This window comes from Erpetoichthys calabaricus, chromosome 2, assembly GCF_900747795.2.
Source record: "Erpetoichthys calabaricus chromosome 2, fErpCal1.3, whole genome shotgun sequence".
In the NCBI taxonomy this organism is placed as follows: Eukaryota; Metazoa; Chordata; class Cladistia; order Polypteriformes; family Polypteridae; genus Erpetoichthys; species Erpetoichthys calabaricus.
The window spans coordinates 212,938,428-212,959,197 of record NC_041395.2 but is presented as its reverse complement, the minus strand read 5'-3'; positions in this window follow the sequence as shown (position 1 = coordinate 212,959,197).

Sequence of the window (20,770 nt, the reverse complement as noted above, 5' to 3'; positions counted from 1 at the left end):
GTATGCTTTAAATGATCATGCAGACATATTTGTGTTTTTTTTTTTTTTGGTTATATTTACATATTTACACTGTAACTGTTGGGGAATGAGCTATCACTTGGAAACTCGCTCTTGATCTCTACTTTATGATGAGTTACAACATGGTTATTTTATTTCTTGAGGTGTGTGTGGTGGTGTTCAACCTATGGGTGTGGACACCCAGTCCAGGTATTGTTCTTGTCTTCCACCTGATAACTGCTGGCCAAAACTCCAGCTGCCCTGTTGCTCTGGATAAGTGTGCTAAGAAGGTGGATGCATGGTGGAACAATCTATCTCTCAATGTTGACAAGACAAAAGAGATAATCGTGGACTTCAGAAAATAACATCCTGCCCACATCCCACTCAGCATCAGCAGTTTAGATGTGGAGACTGTTAGAAGTACCAAGTTCCTCGGTGTGCACATAACTGAGGAACTTACGTGTACACAACGCCTCATTACTGATCAAGAAAGCTCAACAGAGATTACACTTCCTGAGGCGGCTGAAGCGAGCAAGTCTTCCCCCTTCCATCCTCACCATGTTCTACAGAGGTACTGTTGAGAGTGTTCTGACCAGCTGCATCACTGTCTGGTATAGCAACTGCGACATATCCAACCGCAAGTGCCTGCAGAGGACAGTGAAGACAGCAGAGAATATTATTGGGGTGCCTCTCCCTTCACGACAGGACATATTTTACAAACGCAGTGTCTGCAAGGCCTGCAGCATTGTGCAGGACCCCTTACACCCCTCACATGGACTTTTCACACTTCTGTCATCCAAGAGAAGATACTGTAGCATCAAAGCCAGATCTGCCAGGCTGCAGGAGAGTTTTTACCCCAAAGCTGTTAGACTCCTTAACACCATGCTGCCCCCTGGGATCTTCCACACTGCCTCAACCACCTCTAAAAACAGAACTTTTATACATGCAAGCCACATGTCTTAAACAACCATTATCATACACTGATAATTTCTGTATTATCTATATCTTTTATTTATTTATTATATTATATATCTATTGAATATATTTATGTATCTAGATTGCAAATACCATACATTGCATCAATGTTCATATTGCTAACTACACTTCAATATTGCTGCTACTTCTTTGTCTTGTCTTTGCACAATGTCTTGTTTTGTGTTTTGATTTTAAATTTCAATTTTAATTCTATTTTTAATTTATTATTTGCATGTCATTTTGTTAAACTGTGAACCCTGAGCTTCGCAATTTTGTCTGTCTGTATACTTGTATATAGTTGAGATGACAATAATGTTCAGTTTGATTTTGAATGGATGTAAAGTCTTAACAATTCTGCGTACAATATTGCTCTGCCAAGCTTAATCAAAGTAACCGTAACCATTTAGACCACTCAAGTTTTCTTAAAGTCTCGAGTGAGGGCCTTCCTAATACAAAGAAACAATTTGGAGCACAATGGAGGTTCTTCCCTCTTTCTTGACAGGTGTTATTTTTTTATGATGAGCTCCCAGACCATGTGACTGAAAGTGGTTGTAATCTCTTAATCATTCTGGTCCTCACTGGGAGGGTCTTTGCACCTTAGACTTCGTTAACCCTCTTGGGCATTTATTGGCTTCTCAGGTCTGTGCATTAGGAGATCCTTAACTATCTAACAATGTGCATCCAGCTCAAACATCTCAAGGTAGAGAAGGGAGCTTGCATTTATAGTTGCATATAAACTCATCGGCCACTGTATTAGGTTCACCTTGCTAGTATCGGGCTGGATGCCCTTTTGCCTTCAGAATTGCCTTAATTCTTTGTGGCATAGATTCAACGAAGTGCTGGAAACCATTCATTAGGGATTTTGTCCATATTGACTTGATAGCATCATGCAGTTGCTGCACATTTGTTGGTTGCAATTCCAATTCCACCACATCTGAAAGGTGCACCATTGGATTGAGATCTGGTGAAGGTGGAGGCCATTCTTACTATCATGTTCAAGAAACCACTTTGAGATGATTTAAGCTTTGTGACATGGTGCGTTATCCTGCTGGAAACAACCATCAGAAGATGGGTACACTGCAGTCGTAAAGGGAGGGACATGGTCAGCAACAACACTCAGGTAGGCTATGGCATTTAAACAATGTTCAGTTTGTACCAAGGGGCTCAAAGTGTGCCAAGAAAGTTTCTCCCATCTCATACCAGGCAGGATGGATCCATGCTTTCATGTTGTTGACATCTAATTCTTACCCTACCATCCAAATGTTGCAGCAGAAATCAACACACATCAGACCAGGCAATATTTTTCCAATCTGTTAGTGTCCAATTTTGGTGAGCCCCTACGAATTGTATCCTCAGTTGCCTGTTCTTAGGTGACAGGAGTGACACCTGGGGTGGTCTCGGGCTACAGTAGCATGAGACCACCCCAGGTGCCACTCCTATCAGCTTCAAGGTTTGACATGTGCGTTCAGAGATGCTATTCTGCATACCTCAGTTGTAACGAGTGGCTGTTTGAGTTACTGTTGCTTTTCTATCAGCTCAAGCCAGTCTGGCCATTCTCCCCTGACCTCTGGCATCTACAAGGTATTTTTGCCCAGAGAACTGCTGCTCACTGGATATTTTCCCTTTTTTGGAACATACTCTGTAAACCCTAGAGATGATTTTGTCTCAAAATTTCAGTAGGTCAGCAGTTTCAGAAATAATCAGACCAGCCCGTCTGGCACCATCAACCATGCCATGTTCAAAATCACTGAAATCACCTTTCTGCTCAGTTTAAAGTTCAGCATGTTGTCTTGACAGTGTATATATGCCTAAATGCTTTCAGTTTCTGCCATGTGATTGATGTGTGGCTGATTGGATATTTGCATTAACAAACAGTTGAACAGGTTTACCTAATAAAGTGGCCGGTGAGTGTAAGTATTTAGCTTATGCTAAAAATATTATACACTACTGAACTGCAAGTCAATGTTCTTATAAAATGTAAACATCCATAGACAAACAAAAACACAAGAGAGTGTTGAAAATCAAGAACAAGACCTTTTCATATAACTAAACCTTGCCAGAATATTCTGGCTATGTAGGGAAGCAGGGATAAGACGCATTAAAGGTATTTTATCATTTATTGGACTAAGTCTTGTAAACAATATTTAAGTAGTTTTTAATTATCTTATTCAAAGAGCTTCTAACAAATCCTCCTGCTCACTGGAAGTGTGTTGGTCACAATGTTTAACATCTGAGTACTCTAATTGGAATTCATTGAGCTCTCCAGCTTTTGAACTCATTGTCAGAACAAAGTTAACACAGCTTAAGATCTAAGAACTCTGCTACAAACAAGACATTTGCCAATGTTCCAGTTGTACCAGAGAGTCGTCTTCTGATGATGCGCTGCCTTCCTGGGCCTTATTAGTTATTTGTTTCAAGTGAATTAAATTGGACTGAAAGCCAAGCTAAGTGCTTTTTTGCATTCCCGTTGCTTTATATATGTTCAGAAGACAGATTAAATAATTAGTAAATGCTGCAAAAAACAAGAAACCTTTTCCAAAAATATTTGTCCCCCTGCCACTCCAAAATTCTACCACCGCTAAATGTATTTATTTCTATGGAAATTATTAAATAATCTGTGAATATATGAAGTCTGATCGTCCAGCTCACCAGTCTCACCCCATGCGCCAATGAGATCTTCAGTTTCCCCTTTCATTGTCGGTGTTTTTATTTTAATTAATGTGTCCCACCCCCACAGTGAAACCAGAGTTCCTTTTAAACATGTCCCTTACATTCCTCTCTAGAGCTGATTTCCTGACTTCCAATGCTTTCCTCTGATTCTTTTCTATTTTACAATGCATAAGTCTAGTGCTTATCTTTAATGCCAAACTAATTACTTTTCCTGGTGAATCACCCACATTATGACTTGCCATCTCATCCTTAAGTTCATCCAATTAACCTTTCTGAAACACTGAGACTAAGTCATTATAAATACATCCTGGTAATGATTTAAAGCGCACAATAAAACCACAAATAAATCTGTTGCTCTGTTTTAAATGAAGTAATCTATTTTGCCACCTGCTTTCTTTTCGTGTGCTTCATTAACTTTACTCACACATTCTCCTAAATTGTTACAAGTGGGATGGACATTGAAAAATTACCTTATACTGGCTCAAGGATCTCCTGTAAGGCCTTTGAATCTTCCAAGCACTGCTTAGGATAAGAAATTTTAGGTCCTTTTGAAAACACTAATGTGGATACTTAAATTACTTGGTAGTTCTTCAACAGCACTGAACAACTGCTGTACAGTTGATATGAGCTCAGTTTGGTATTTAATGTTGCTAATTCGAAAGCATGCCTATCTGTCTATGAATAATTCTTTTTTTTTGAAAGCATAACTATCCATTGACTAATGACTCTTCATGTTGATTAAATTCTATCTACTCTATATCAGAAAGAAACATGCATAAAGGGAGGCCTATCATTATGACACTGCCCATACAGTATTTATATATAGTCTCAGAAAAAATGAACTCCAGTACACAGTTGCAGGGTTCCACAGCCCATCCAAGCAGCACTGGTTAAAAGATGGTGTAATCATCCTGCAGATTGAACAAGCAGAATGCTGGAAATATAGTGAGACCAGGAGATTAACTACTTCAAAGGAACAAACATAAACACAATTGAGGTAGGGAAAGAGACAGAGGACTGGTAGAAAAAAAGAATCAAGAAAACAAAAATGCAAAGCAAGCATATAGTCAAAGAAACTCAGAAGAAGATCCCGACACCTTAAGCTTCTTGTACATTAGGGGAATTGTCAAAAAGGCAGGATGGAACGAACGTGTTTAGGAAAAGGCAAAAGGTAATAAATACTAGACAGGAATCAGAGAATTGTGTAGGCCAAAAACTTAAAACCAGAAAAGCACCAAGGCAAATGTCCTAATACTTGATTATTTTAATTACCTAAGAGAATTATAAAATGAGGCCATCCATTATGGGGGCTGGATGATGACATCACAAGTTAAGTGCCACGTGACTAGCACCATGGGTCATTTCCACAAAAAAATATTGCTGTGCTCATGCATCTGCACTACAAAATGGTAGTGCCTAAACAGAAAAAAAACCCTACTTAATGACAGCATGCCGACATCACTGTTATAACATTAAAAATAATAATAATAAAAAACAGAATACTATAATTTCCAAAATCTGAAAAACTGTTGGACCCATGTACCAGACTGAGATTCATGACAGTGGGTAACAACCCTGGACTACCAAAGGGATCACTAGAGTATAATTGTTAAGAGTAGGAGTACCAGAAGCAGACTAAATCTTAAATATTAAGCAAATTCACAATTAAAATACAAGAAGAAACTCCTAAGATAGTTTTTAGTGCTCTATTGCTATTTGAATCTATTAATACAGAACCATACATATCTACAACCCCATCAAATCCTGATAATACATTGCCCTGCACCTGCCTTTATATTCTACCCATCCTCTTCTGTTGCTCTACTATGTCTGCTATTTATGATTGCCGGTTGTGCTCTTCTTCCATCTATCTGATTGTTTTCATCATCTACACCTCTATAATCTGTCAAGCCTCCCTGCTTTACTGTATCCTCTCCACCTGTCATAGCTTCCTTTAGTTGATTTAACAACATTCACAAATAACCCCTACGTTTAACCATGAGCTCTTTTATTTCTAGTTTATTTTTAATAAGTTTTTTCTTTTTACCTCTATATTTTATCCTTTTATTGCAATTTTCTGAAATTCCTCTTCCTGTTATTAACAGTGTCATTTAATTTCTGTTTATGTATTAAGCAACTATTGTCTTTTAGCATGCCATTTTATTATTGAAAAAACTGTTTTTTTGTTGCTTAAAGTTGATTTTTCAGATGCTGATTTAACAAATTAACAAAGCAAAAGTGCAGGACATCAAAGATAGGGACAGCAACTAAAATCAGATAGCATAGACAGTAATAGCGGCAGGTCTGTGAGATAATTGGAAGTAAAGCTTAGTCACTCAAAGCATTCCTTTGGTATTACCATCTCATCCTACTGCTCTGCAGTCAATGCCAAATGCTTTTCCTTTCTGAATCTCTAAACAAAACTAAATTAAGATTAATAACTAAAATCTATATCTATCTATTTATCTGTCTATCCTTTGTAAAATTTATCCCCTTATGTACAGTCAGAGGTGTGATCAGAACATCATGTGTGGGTGGGCATTTGGCTTGTCTGGGGAGGCAAAAAATATCCATCCATCCATCCCCATTTTTGTAGGGGGGTCAAATAATAATAACCACATAGTTTTGAATAACATATAAAAGCAAAAATTGTGGCATAAATCATAACCTATTGTTCAATAAAATTAACAGAGGCAATGGAACTTGTATTATTATTTTTTGTGAACAAATATAGAACTACATCTACAAGGTAAATATCAATAAAGTCAAATGTGTACAACATATGAGAGCAAGAATAGAAACGTGGCTTATTGTAGTCATGGGAGGCTATTGGACATCAGTTTCCAGCGTTTAACCTGGATATTATATAGGACCAGTCTGCGGTTACTCTTGGCAAATTCTGAAATAAATTCATTCATGTCTAGATTTTCTGTGATGTTTTTCTCATGTGCCAGAATGGCTAAATTTCTCTTCCTTGAATGCAGCATTGTTTGGCGGAGTGGAGTGAGAATGCGGTTCAAAGTAGAGAAAGAGCTTTTGCATGCAGCAGAAGACACACCAATGATGAGTGCTGTGATGCAAACATGGCTCTGATGTGCGGGATACTAGACGCGTGTTTGTGGAAGCCGCCACTGTCTTTTTCTACAGCTTTTTTTCAATTAGTGTAGACGTGTTTGGTGAATAAGTCCTCGCGGTCCGAATTGGAAACACTAAAGTTGCGGCAGGCAAAGCAAAAGCTGCCATCACGGACAACAGAATATTCAAGCCATGGTCGAGACTGATACCAGCGTGCACTGAAACATCTGAGTGTCTTTCCGAATGCGCACTTGGGATAATTAATTAAAATGGGCTGGGATGGGCTATCCATATTTAAGTCAGGCAGACCGGACTGTATATTTTGTTGAAGGCAGAAGTTTGGAGTACCTGACAAGGGCGCAAAGCTGGAGGATTGTGTAGGCTTATCTACATCTTTTGGAGTTTCAGTTCCCGACGTGGGTGCGCTGTGCTCCGTGTTGGTAGCAGTGGTGCTGGGCTCAACCGTGGAGCCAGCAGCTTGCGGAGGGACAGAGGTTGAAGATGTCTGCTTTTTAATAAGCCACCTATGCATAGCCTTTGGTGTTACCAACCAGAAAATAAAAGAAGAATGGAACGTATGCTCTGTTTTAATTAAAGAATGCGGTCAACAAGTTCAAAATGTGCTGCAAAATGTTCGGCGAAGTGAACTGTGAGCAGTATGGTGCCTGTCTAGTGGAGGAGACACTGACGGATATGCCCCAAATTCAAACAGGCCGATTGGAAAGCAACTCAGTTTTGAAAATCAAATGTAATTCTTCTCCAGGGTTTTCATTGGACAGACAGAGCATTTCGCAGGGTGGGCACGGCGGGCATGGCTTGTCTCTGGGGGGGCAGTGCCCACCCCAGCCCCCCCCTGGTCACGCCTCTGTGTACAGTCATATGAAAAAGTTTGGGAACCCCTCTTAATTCTTTGGATTTTTGTTTATCATTGGCTGAACTTTCAAAGTAGCAACTTCATTTTAATATATGACATGCCTTATGGAAACAGTAGTATTTCAGCAGTGACATTAAGTTTATTGGATTAACAGAAAATATGCAGTATGCATCATAACAAAATTAGGCAGGTGCATAAATGTGGGCACCCCAACAGCAATATTACATCAATTCTTAGTTGAGCCTCTTTTTGCAAATATAAAAGCCTCTAGACGCCTCCTATAACCTTTGATGAGTGTCTGGATTCTGGATGGAGGTATTTTTGACCACTCTTCCATACAAAATCTCTCCAGTTCAGTTAAATTTGATGGCTGCCAAGCATGGACTGCCTGCTTCAAATCATCCCATAGATTTTCAATGATATTCAAGTCAGGGGACTGTGACAGCCATTCCAGAACATTGTGCTTCTCCCTCTGCATGAATACCTTTGTAGATTATCTAACTGTGTTTTGGGTCATTGTCTTATTAGAATATCCAACCCCTATGTAACTTCAACTTTGTGACTGATGCTTGAACATTATCCTGAAGAATTTGTTGATATTGGGTTGAATTCATCCGAGCCTCAACTTCAACAAGGGCCCCAGTCCCTGAACTAGCCACACAGCATGATGGAACCTCCACCAAATTTGACAGTAGGTAGCAGGTGTTTTTCATGGAATGTGGTGTTGTTCTTCCTCCATGCAAAGCGCTTTTTGTTATGACCAAATAACTCAATTTTTGTCTCAACAATCCAAATCACTTTGTTCCAAAATGAATCTGGCCTGTCTAAATGAGAATTTGCATTCAACAAGTGACTCTGTTTGTGGTGTGAGTGCAGAAAGGGCTTCTTTCTCATCACCCTGCCATACAGATGTTCTTTGTGCAAATTACGCTGAATTGTAGAACGATGTACAGATACACCATCTGCAGCAAGATGTTCTTGCAGGTCTTTGGAGGTGATCTGTGGGTTGTAACCATTCTCATAATCCTGCGCATATGCCGCTCCTATATTTTTCTTGGCCTGCCAGACCTGGGTTTAACAGCAACTGTGCCTGTGGCCGTCCATTTCCTGATTACATTCCTTACAGTTGAAACTGACAGATTAAACCTCTAAGATAGATTTTTGTAGCCTTCCCCTAAACCATGATACTGAACAATCTTTGTTTTCAGATCTTTTGAGAGTTGCTTTGAGGATCCCATGCTATCACTCTTCAGAGGGGAGTCAAAGGGAAGTACAACTTACAATTGACCACCTTAAATACCTTTTCTCATGATTGGACACACCTGTCTATGAAGTTCAAGGCTTAATGAGTTAATCCAACCAATTTGGTGTTGCAAGTAATTAGTATTGAGCAGTTACATGCATTCAAATCAGCAAAATTATAAGGGCACCCAAATTTTTGCACAGCCAGTTTTTTACATTTGATTTAATTTCATACAATTAAATACTGCTTCACTAAAAATCTTTGTTCGGAAAACACCCCATTACTCAGATGTTCCTAGGAAATGAAAGACATACCACTATTATCTTTTTTGTTGAAAGTAGAGTAAATTATTATGCAGGCTGAGAGGGGTTCCCAAACTTTTTCATATGACTATATATATCTAACTGGTAAAAAGCATTATGCATAATAAATAAATACTTCTTACTAATATTATTTTCCATCTTTTTCATGCTTATGCATTGTCCTGCTACAATAAGAAAAAAATGTAATCCTTACAAACAAGATTATTATTTTTTCATGGCCAGCATATTATTTTTGATAGCCAGTTCATGTCTGATAATCCAAAAAAAGTTATTAATTTCTAGTAAATAACCGATAATACAAATGCTGAGTTTCAGAATCAAAGAATCCACCATATAAACTATCAGTCTAAAGTCGGCACACACCCTGGAATTTTCATGTTTTTGATAGAAATAGATACTTTTTCTTATCAAAATACCGTTAAGTATATCTATACTAATAAAAGGCAAAGCCCTCACTGACTGACTGACTCATCACTAATTCTCCAACTTCCCGTGTAGGTGGAAGGCAGGTTTCATTTCGAAATTCAAAGCGTAACGATCATAACTGGAACCTCTTTTTTGTCCATATACTGTAATGGACTGCAGCTCGCTGGCCGTGGGAGGCCGACTTGCGTATCGCGTCATCACGCCACCCACGTAATCACGTGAACTGACTGTGAACAAAGTATGTACAAAACAAGGAAGAGCCCCAAAGAGTGCTGAAGAAAACATTCATTAGACAATTGAGAAGGCAGCGAAACAATAAGAAGCGAGCGAGTGACGCATACAAGCATATTCATAAGTGCAGCTACTGAGGAAACAAAGCACGGTGTAAACCGTAAGTTTAAATTAAGTTTATAGAAAAGCTCCCGCTACCGTTTGCAATACCATATTCACGGTGCGGTGCGGATTTAGGTCCCAGACAATGACAGGAGCTGGAAACAGTTATCCTGTCTGTCCTGGAGGTAGTGAGTGAAAATACCGGAAGGACTTCTCTGGTTGAGCACAACATTGAGACAGAGCCCGGGGTTATAGTCCGAGAATGCCCGTATCGTCTTCCCGAGACAAAAAGGGCTGAAGTGGAGCTTGAGATCAAGCACATGCTGGAACTAGGTGTGATCGAGGAAAGTCATAATCTCTGATCCAGTCCCATTGTATTGGTTGCTAAGCCTGATGGGAGTTGGAGGTTTTGCAATGACTTCCGTCAGCTTAATCAAGTCTCCCAATTTGATGCCTATCCAATGCCACGAGTGGACAACCTCCTCGAGAGGCTTGGACAAGTTCAATATTTAACCACACTGGACATGACAAAGGGGTGCTGGCAGGTTCCTTTAACGGACTCCGCAAAGGTTAAAGCCGCGTTTAGCACCCCTAGCAGACACTGGCAGTATCATGTTCTTCCATTTGGGTTACACGGGGCTCCAGCAACCTTCCAGCATCTGGTGGACAAAGTGCTCCTCATAACTCATACGGTGCTGCCTTCCTGGATGACGTGGTCATCTATTTCAGCACATGGATTGAACACCTACAGCATGTCCGGGCGGTATTGCGGACGCTGGGTGAGGCTGGGCTTCGGATTAATCCCAAGAAATGTTTCTTTGTATTGAGCGAAGCCAAGTATTTAGGCTACCTGGTGGGTCGGGGTACCGTGAGGCCTCAGTGCTCCAAAGTAGATGCCATTTTGAAATGGTCCTGTCCGCGAACTAAGCGGCAGGTCCAAGCCTTTCTCGGGTTAGCGGGGTATTACCACCGGTTTGTGCCCCAGTTCTCGGAGAGAGCAGCGCCCTTGACTGATTTGACAAAGAAGAGGGCCCCGAACATTGTGGTATGGACTGAAAACACAAGCGCTGCATTTAGTGACTTGAAGCAGGCCCTTACGTCCGCACCTATTTTGAAGGCACCTAACTTTTATTTGCCTTTCATCCTCCAGACGGACGCTTCGGACACAGGCTTGGAGGCCGTGCTGAGCCAAAGTGTTGATGGTGTGGAACACCCCATCATGTTCCTGAGCCGGAAACTGCATCCTTTGATTGCTCTGCGGCCTTGCTGGCAGTGTAGACTCCACTATTTCTGCAACATCTAGAGAGTCAGGAGATGATCCAGCTATCAGGATGGTCAAGGCTGGGGCAACCATAGTGCCTGGAGCCATGGAGTTGTGCGGGGCCAACTCACCATTGTGGTGTTATGGGGCGAGATGATCGCGGTGAACCACTGTTGTCAAGACAGGACGGTACAGGGCCCTCTGCCAACTGTCAGCCAGCTTAGGACACAACCCTTTCTTCTGCTGTGGAGCATACAACTAAACACTGTAGCCAGGGTTCAGAGGGAATTCTCCTTGACAGTGGCTATCATACAACCTCTTCTGATGGTTGCTGGCTGTGTGTATTGGTCCTCGTGAGGACATGAGTGACTTCAAGGCTCCGTCTCAGTTTCACGTGTATTGGGGACTGGGTGTGGTGTGGAGGCCAGACTCTGGAGGAGTACCAAAAGCAAGGGTTACTGGGGTATGTAATTCACACCCGAACATCAGCATCATGAGAGTTAATCCCTTGGACTCCTGGATGGCAGATCAATATGTCCACAGGATGGCGGGCAGCTGTTGATCCCAGTCTTGTTGATGCTCTGCTGTAAGGATGGATACCTGAGTGACCAGACTGCACAAGAATCTCTCCACAAGGCCATTGATTTGGGGATGCAGAGGAGTGGTCCAAGTCTTGTGGACTTGGAGGAGTCTGCAGACCTCTTTCATCACGTCTGATTCAAAATTACGGCCCTGGTCATTATGCAGTTCCTCCAGTGCTCCGAATCAACAAAAGAGCTCCTCCACGAGCATTTCAGTGCAAGTAGTGGGACTCTGATTGAGAATCATGTACACCTCTGGCCATTTGGTGAAACAGTCCATTGTAATGAGAACATAGTGGTTTCTGGATTCAGACTGAGGAAATGGGCCCATGATGTCCATTGCCACCCACTCCATCAGGGATCCTGTCTGTAACTGTTGAAGGGGGGGTGTGTATTGTGTGAACAGGACCCTTGTGGGTGGTTCACGGGTCACAGCAATTGACATATAGCTCAACACTTTAACAGCAACCTGCACAGTGGATCTGCTGGTGGAATCTCTGTAGCCGATGCAAGGAAGCTGCTATGTGGGTAGAACTCCGGACAAACCTCCAATAATATAACACGAGATGCAGAAAGCTGAAAAGCTGAAATGTTGAGGGGTTGAGGCCAATCACACATGGTTACTCTGCCATGACTCACAGAGCCAAATAGACGTCCTTCACCAGTATAGTATGAAGCAACACTAGGATGTCGTCATGCTAGTGCTCGAGAGTTAAAGTGAGTGACAGGCCTTTTTTATCCACTTTAATCTGCCACCAATATTTCCACCTGTGGCATGCCTCCATAGCACCACTGCAGCAATTTGCTCCCAATGCCTTCTCATCTACCCTACTTTTCATACTTTTCATAACTAAACTATACAAAACTTCTATAGTTAGGATATTGAGAGACAAGGTAATAACTTAGATACGGCCTGTAACACACTTGCATACACAAGTACAAAAATTCCTAAACAAATACTGAAAATGTCATTAACAAATGACTGGAGGGAATTATCCAAACCATAGGTGCCTTCTGCATGCCCTTAAACTTAAACACTCCTGACTTAAAAAAATTAAAATACCATACAGTCTACATGTATCTAGCACAATGTATCGTAATGTGACTTTTAGAATGGCCTTGATACTTTCTTTTTGCAAAAATCTTCCAGTTCATCTGACAGGAAAGGTGACACCTGTCGGCTAGTGTGTTTAAGTCGTCTGTGTATTCTTAGTTGGATTGTTGTGATGCAAGCTAAATTAAATTCCAACGCTTAATTAACAATGAACATTTCAGTTCACTTTACCAACTTGTTTACATGAATCTATTCATTTGATTCTTTTGATTCCTCAACAGGAACAAGGGTAGTGCATGGAAGTATATAATCAAATACTTCCAATTAATATACCTGAAATGGCAAATCTTAAATTATTTCAGAAACAGAGGAGACTTGAGCATGACAACATAGTTAAAGTACATAATTAAAATAAGAAAAGGAGTGATCTTTCTACTTAGATACATTAAGCCTCTCTTTCCGAAATCTCTTGACTGATAAGAATACTGTGGTTTTGAGATTTGCTGTACAGTTGCCAAATACCTGAGAGTCACAAGCTTGATTCAGTTCAAGAATCAGAAATTAACCACAGTCATGTGACTCAATTCACAAGTTTAATTCACTTTCCAACTCAAAAAATTAGTGGATGATATCTATTGAATTCTGTCAGTAACCTGTGCTAGGGTCCATATAAACAATCAACAATCATGCTTTGCCATTTTGAACATTATTATCTCTGTTTTCAGGAAAGTGGAGCACTGCCCCTATCTAACAGCAGATGGTGCTGTAGAACAAAACTGTGAATGTATTGTTAAAATGTTCATAGCAAATTCAACTTTTAAATTTTTCCAGTTTTCAATGACATACTCCATGCAAATTCTTACCCAGAAAAAATATTTCTTTTTAGAGTATGTGAAATTTTCTTTGTGCCTGACACTGAAAGTCTGTCTCTGTATTGCTTGGGCAAGCCCTTTAACCCTGTAGTATTTACAGCCTACCTTTGCTCAGGTGTACTATTGGTTGGCAACTTGGGGCTTGAATGGTGTCGCACCATTTAAACTACTCATCCGGTGACCTTTTGTCACACAGTTTAAAGGGTACCTTATCTTGTACATTTTGCTATGTTAGAATAGTCATCATTATTTTTATGAATTACACCAAATACAGTATGATTTAGGTCTTAAACATATTTCTGCTTTGAGTGCTGAGTATTTGATGTTGAAGTTGAGATATCTTTTAATATAGACCTTTGGTGGTTGCACTTTATGACAATATATTGATCTTCAGTTTATGTGATGATTATAGTATTATTCGGCTGACATTTTATCATCACTTGTGCTGCCAGAATAATACATTGTGAAACAATGTTTCTCCCTCACTCCCTCATGTGAAGTTTACTGAAGGCTGTCTCCTTCCTCGGCCACCCTCTAATGCTGTTGCTTTTTCACAGCTCCAATCATCTTTTTTCTTCCACATTCCTTGCTTGCACATTTACGCTGCTAGCTCTGCCTCACATCTCTCACTTTAGAGGCAAAACAATCTGCACTCACTTCCCCCAACTCCATAAACCAATCCAATCCAGAATCATCTCCAAGCTCATCGACAGCCATATACTGTATGATAAGAAATGGTATATTGTTCTTCTTCATTACGTGCCCAAGAGGTAACAAATAAATAGAAACCAGAATAGGCTCTAAAATTGATCTTAGTCCTGTGACTCTTAGTCACATCACAGTTTAAGGGGAGTACAGAGAAGTAATTCCTTCCAATAGAAACTAAACATTGTCTGTCATGAAAGTAAGACTTGAACAAGGAGAGTACCAGAGATACTAACCCAGTCTTTGGGTTAGTAACATGATCATGATCAACAATGTCAAAAGATAAACTAAGATTCAGAAGGATAAGATTACAGCACACACTTCCATTAGTTTTCATACATGTTATTTTTAACTCTTCCCAGTGCTGTTTAAATACCATGCTGACCATTAAACCCAGAATGGAACATTTCAAACAACCAATTAAAATCATAAATGTGATCAGTCAATCAGACAATCAGTGACTGGTCAAAATTATTCAAACAATCAGATCTAAATTGGGTTATTTTAATATTGGACAGTTTTAGTTTTACTTAATAATGAACTATTAGTGATATTAATAACATCAGATAAAACAATGTCACTAAACTCGTTTAATAGTTTTGTTGGTAATATACAGTATCGAAACTGGACAAGCCTGGATTAAGACCCCCACAAGCCCCTGGGTGACTTAATGAACAGAGAGTTGATCATGCTTTTAACAATGCAGCATGAGGGCACCGAGTTGTTTCTTTCCACACTTCCCACACTTGCTTCTGATGCTTGAACTCCCAATCTTTTCATCAAGCAGGGTGTCCCCTTTGGTGATTTTGTTGAGCTATCCCATAATCATTTCTTTGATGGTCCTGCTTGGTGATTTCATCACATATATGCATACTTGATATCTTCATCAAGTAGTGTTGGGTATTTAATGAAAAGTGCCATGACAGGCGCACACCCAGAATCTCATGATGGCAGATCCATCCCAAAATTGGATAAATGACAATATAAAGATGACATAATCTCAACATTTTCCTCTACTCAAATGGGTTCAAAAAGTTTGAAATGTGGTGACAGACACAGAAGGGAAACCATAACAGGTTGTGATATAGATGCAAACTGATCTCTAAAATCAGCAATCTTATTACAAATGAAAGTTACAAATCTTCTCACAATGATCAGGAGTACAGCTAGTAATTGTATTATTAACTAGATTTAGAAACTTGAGACTTCCGCTTCAATTCTTTTGTTTTTGTTATTGAGCTTTTCCTCTTTATCTTTCTCATCTCTCCTATTTGAAGCTTTTAACATTGGTTTCTCTGACATGTTATTTAGCAACCTAGGACATCAAATATAATAATTAGAATTCTCTTTTTTCATAGTATCATTAAATACTTAGTACCGCCATCATATGATCATAATACACTCTTACATTTACTGATCAGCATCTGCATTCAGCACACCTACATTCCACCCTGACACTCTAAACGTAATCATTTAATCAAGGAGTGTTCTTAGAATAAATTATATTTATTGTTCTACAAGTGGCTACAACATCAACAGTAGCTTCACACAGGTTATTCAAATTCTGAATGAATTTTTCTGACTGAATTGCCAAAGTACAGTGTGATGGAAACCATGGCGTCGGCGAACCTCATAACCCCTGAACACAAACACACAGTGAGTCCCGGATTCAAATAAAGGAAGGTTTATTAAATTCACCTCCACAAAGTATCAAAAGCACAAAGACAGTTTGTCTCTCACCACCAAAAACAATACCTCTTCCCAATTCCTCTTACCACTGCACTGCCCTCCTCCAGTCGAGTGTTGCTTATTCTGGAGGAATAAAAAGTCCCCAGTAATATCTTCCTCTTCTGGTGGGCTGTCCGTCAATCTGGGTCGGGATGCCCATTTGTCTGTTCGGAGCCTCCCATCCGAGTAAGGAACCATCCCCATCTCTGGTTGGGATGCCCGTCCAACCCATGTGGCATTCACATATCCTCCCCCCACCCTCCTTCAGCTGAGACCTATGGGGTGCAGCAGCCACTCCCGTGAGGGGGTAAGTACAATGCAGAGGCGGGCATCCAGAGTCCCTGTCCATATTCTGACCTCTGCAAAACAAACAAAAAGAATCCGTGGGAGCACCCAATGTCCATGTTTGTCGGTCCCCACTAATATGAGCAATGCTTCCATCGATGCCCCCTTCTGCCACAGGTAAAACACCTGCCATGGTGATTCCTAAAGCAGGTGGGAAAAGGAATAAGCCCCAGCTTTTCTTGCTCTTCACACCCACGTGATTCTTTTTGAATGGTCCGTGTCCCCTAATGTACGCGGCCTCGGGGCGGGGACACAATTTTTTATATGGCCTTCTGACAGTCTGGGATCCTATATTGATTAAAGAGGGGCCCATCTCCACCTGTGTGGCCTTAAAGCAGATTTTCCTTTATTTTTGTGTTTTAGGGAGTCTGTCCTACTCGACACCCTATCACGTGATCCGAGGTCCCTTCAGATGGTGTTCCTTATTCTTTTCCCCTCCTGATCTCTGCAGTCTGGGTAACCGTGTCCACAACTCGTGGTTCAGGCAGGATAACCTTTTTAAATATACCACACATAGCTGTTGGGAAGAATGTTTCTGGATTCCCCTCATATTGATCAGGGATTATTTCACACTGCACCCCTTTATTATCTACAGGGCTCACTCACCAGTATAGCCAAATCCACTTTAGCTATTAGTTTCATACCCTTGTGCCGAAGGTAAAGGCTCAGTGCTTCAAACGGGAGCCTCTTCATTTTTTACACTTCCTGGACAGCAATTTTTATGTTGCTGAGGAGTAAAAGAAGCAATTGCAGCAGCTCCAGCAGTGTTGCAAGCTGTTCCCCATTGTTCAGCACTTTGGGCTTTTCCGACAGTTGTCGACGTGGACTTTGGAAGTCTCCATTGTCAACCCGGGAGTCGGATGTGATGTTAACCTCTCATTGAGGCTTCATCAGAGATACTGATGGGGAGAATGCCTCTGGATGATTGTGGACAGGACTGATCTGTCTCGGTTATATAAATTTGTTGCCGCGATCAGAACATTCGTCCTGCTCCATCCAATCACCCCTAGGAGGGATCAGAGAAAGACACGTCCATCTTTTTCTTCTCTGTGGTTGGCTGGGCTTTCGTTTAACTCCAGCAGCTCGTCATTCCAGCAGTCATTTTCTTGGTTTTCCTTGCCTGCCCCAGGATGATCCACTTGACCATCCTTGTCAAATAGGGTTCCCAAATTCATGAAGCTGGATCAGCTGGACTGTTCGTTGACACCATCTTGTGAGGTATACCCTGAGGCTGCAGCCACATCTTCCGTGAGGGATCAGAAAAATAATTAAAATAATTCTTTGGTGAACTAAACACTTCAGCAACACATGCCCATTCAATCACTGCTGATCCCATCGCTGGTTTAACCAGGGATCTGTGGGTCAAACTGATGCCCTGTCTTCCTCGCCTCCCACCAGGTAAGTCCATAAACAAATGATGTTGTCCAGTGACTGGTGCCTTGGGATAGCTCCACTCCTCTTCACTGATTTCTTCCCCATTCTCTCTTTAAACAGCCATGAAAACAAAAGGTAAGAAGGAAAACAAAGGGAAAAAAGTGCAAAAATCATGTGGGGGGTGTCCATTCACAATAAAACTTATAAAAAAAACAGGTTTTCTGCCAAGCAGATGGCCAGAAAATCCTGCTGACTATGCCAATTGTGAAGGAAACCTGGGCATCAGCAAGCCCCAAAACGCCTGAACACAAACTCACCTCCACAAAGTATCAAAAGCACAAAGACAGGTTGTGGCTCTCTCCACCAAACACAATACCTTTCCCCAGTTCCTCTTATCACTACACTGCCCTCTTCCAGTCGAGTGTTGCTTATGTCCTCCCTGCAGTGACTCACCTGGACAAGTGATTGTGGTTCCTTTTATTAAGGACCGGGAGTACTTCCGGGTCCAGGGCCACTGCCTGATGGAAGTACTTCTGGGTCCTTTCCCTTGGTTGGGATAAGTAAGGAACCATCCCCTTCTCTGGTCGGGATGCCTGTCCAACCCATGTGGCATTCACCTGGGTAAACAACTATAAATGCAATGAGTTTTTTTTTTGTTTATATAACTGTAAATGTGTTCCAGATAAAAACATTACAGAAGAGTTAAATAATATGACATTCAAATATAAGTTTCAGTGAAACAAACAAAAAAAGACACCAAAAAAATCTGTTCTGTCATAGCTACAACTGATCCTGTATATCACTAAAACAATTAAAACGTTTAATCATAAAACATAAACTCCTCGAACAGTTAGCAAACTTTAAATAAAATGAGAAAAAAATGGACAAAGCAGGCACTGTTATTAATAACTACAATAATAGTTTAGCAGAGACACATGCAGAAGTGCACCAATTTAATTTAAAATAACATTAAGAACATTTTTGCCAAATTCTAAAGATGATGTGTTCAGTTCCACATTAAGAAAATTGTATTTTTTTCTAGTTTTACAATAAAATATAATTTTCCTATTGAGATACAGAGGGTGTATTATAATTCTTCTAGTTAAGGAGAATTAGTTGATGTTCTAAAATGTGGTGTGAAAAATAATGGTCATTTTATCACTAGGTAATCTAATATCACCTGCAATAATTCTAGAGTTGGAGCAGTAAACTATATGTAGTATTATAACATTCTGCCGTAATGAGAATATCATGGGCCGCCACTTGGTTTTCAAGTTACGGACACGTGCATATAGAAGCGAAGCTTGTGCAAGTGGGCGAGTCATCTTACAAGTTAATGTTTCACCTAGTTTTAATAAAGTATTAGTGTTAGCGCAGTAGTCATAGTGAATATCTGGTCGGATAGGGGACACAAGACATTCGCTCGTCATGAGCACGAGGCGGCTATGCAATGTCTGCAATGGACGTGGCCATCTGCCGTGCATAAGATACCATATTGACGGGGTTTGATTTGCTTTCAATCCTATTTTTTGTAAAAATGGATCTATATGTACGGATTGATTACAATAAAATTAATAAAAAAAAAAAAAACCATATTGACATTGGTGGGCAAAAGGGCCACAGATTCTTTCTCTGCCCAGGGCTGCCACGAGCCTAGAGCTGCCCCTGGCAGGCTACACTACTGGCTAGGCTGCTGAGACTGGCCACTGGGCAGAACTGACCATCACGAGTAGTAATAGCTCACATATTTCACGTTTTTTTGCTCTACTTTTATGTAATTTTGTGCTAGTATTGTAACAAACAGTTAGTGCAGACTACAGCTGAATATCTGAAGTGGACGCGAGAAGTTGGTGAGTTGTTTATTAACACATTTTTGTGATTTTGAGTTTGTAAAATTAGTGTAGGTCAGGGGGCTTTTTGCATATCAGCTTATTTTACAATATAAACTTTGAAGTAAACTTCCATCCATCCATTTTCCAACCCGCTGAATCCGAACACAGGGTCACGGGGGTCTGCCGGAGCCAATCCCAGCCAACACAGGGCACAAGGCAGGGAACCAATCCCGGGCAGGGTGCCAACCCACCGCAGGACACACACAAACACACCCACACACCAAGCACACACTAGGGCCAATTTAGAATCGCCAATTCACCTAACCTGCATGTCTTTGGACTGTGGGAGGAAACCGGAGTGCCCGGAGGAAACCCACGCAGACACGGGGAGAACATGCAAACTCCACGCAGGGAGGACCCGGGAAGTGAACCCGGGTCCCCAGATCTCCCAACTGCGAGGCAGCAGCACTACCCACTGCGCCACCGTGCCGCCCTGAAGTAAACTTAGTAAAGTAAAATTTGATTTTTGGAGGATTTGTTTTCCAACTTGAATTACTGAGCAATGAATTCAGTGAGCGTTTTCGTGATTTCAGTTCACATGAACAGGACTTTGCGCTGTTTACGTCACCATACTCTTACAACATTGAGAATGCGCCTGAGAATATCCAAATGGAATTGATTGAACTGCAGTCAGATTCTATTCTGAAGGCAAAATACAACGAAGTTGGTGTGCCAGGCTTGTATGCTTACCTGCCACCCTCGTATGTGCAGATCCGTAAGTTGGCATCGAGAGTACTGTCTATGTTCGGAAGCACTTACCTTTGTGAGCAATTGTTTTCATTAATGAAAGCTACCAAAACTCCACATTGCTCAAGACTTACTATCGATCACCTTTCATCCCTCATAAAAGTTGCAGCTGCACAAGATTTCAAGCCTGATATTGACGAACTGGTTACTAACAAGAGATGCCAAGTGTCGGGACAAAAGAAATAGATCTCAGACTGTAAGACTCCTATATAAGCAATGAATATAATATAATGAATATAATATAATAATATAAGGACCTAGCTAAGAGGCTAAGACTCTAATTGTACGTTGTACG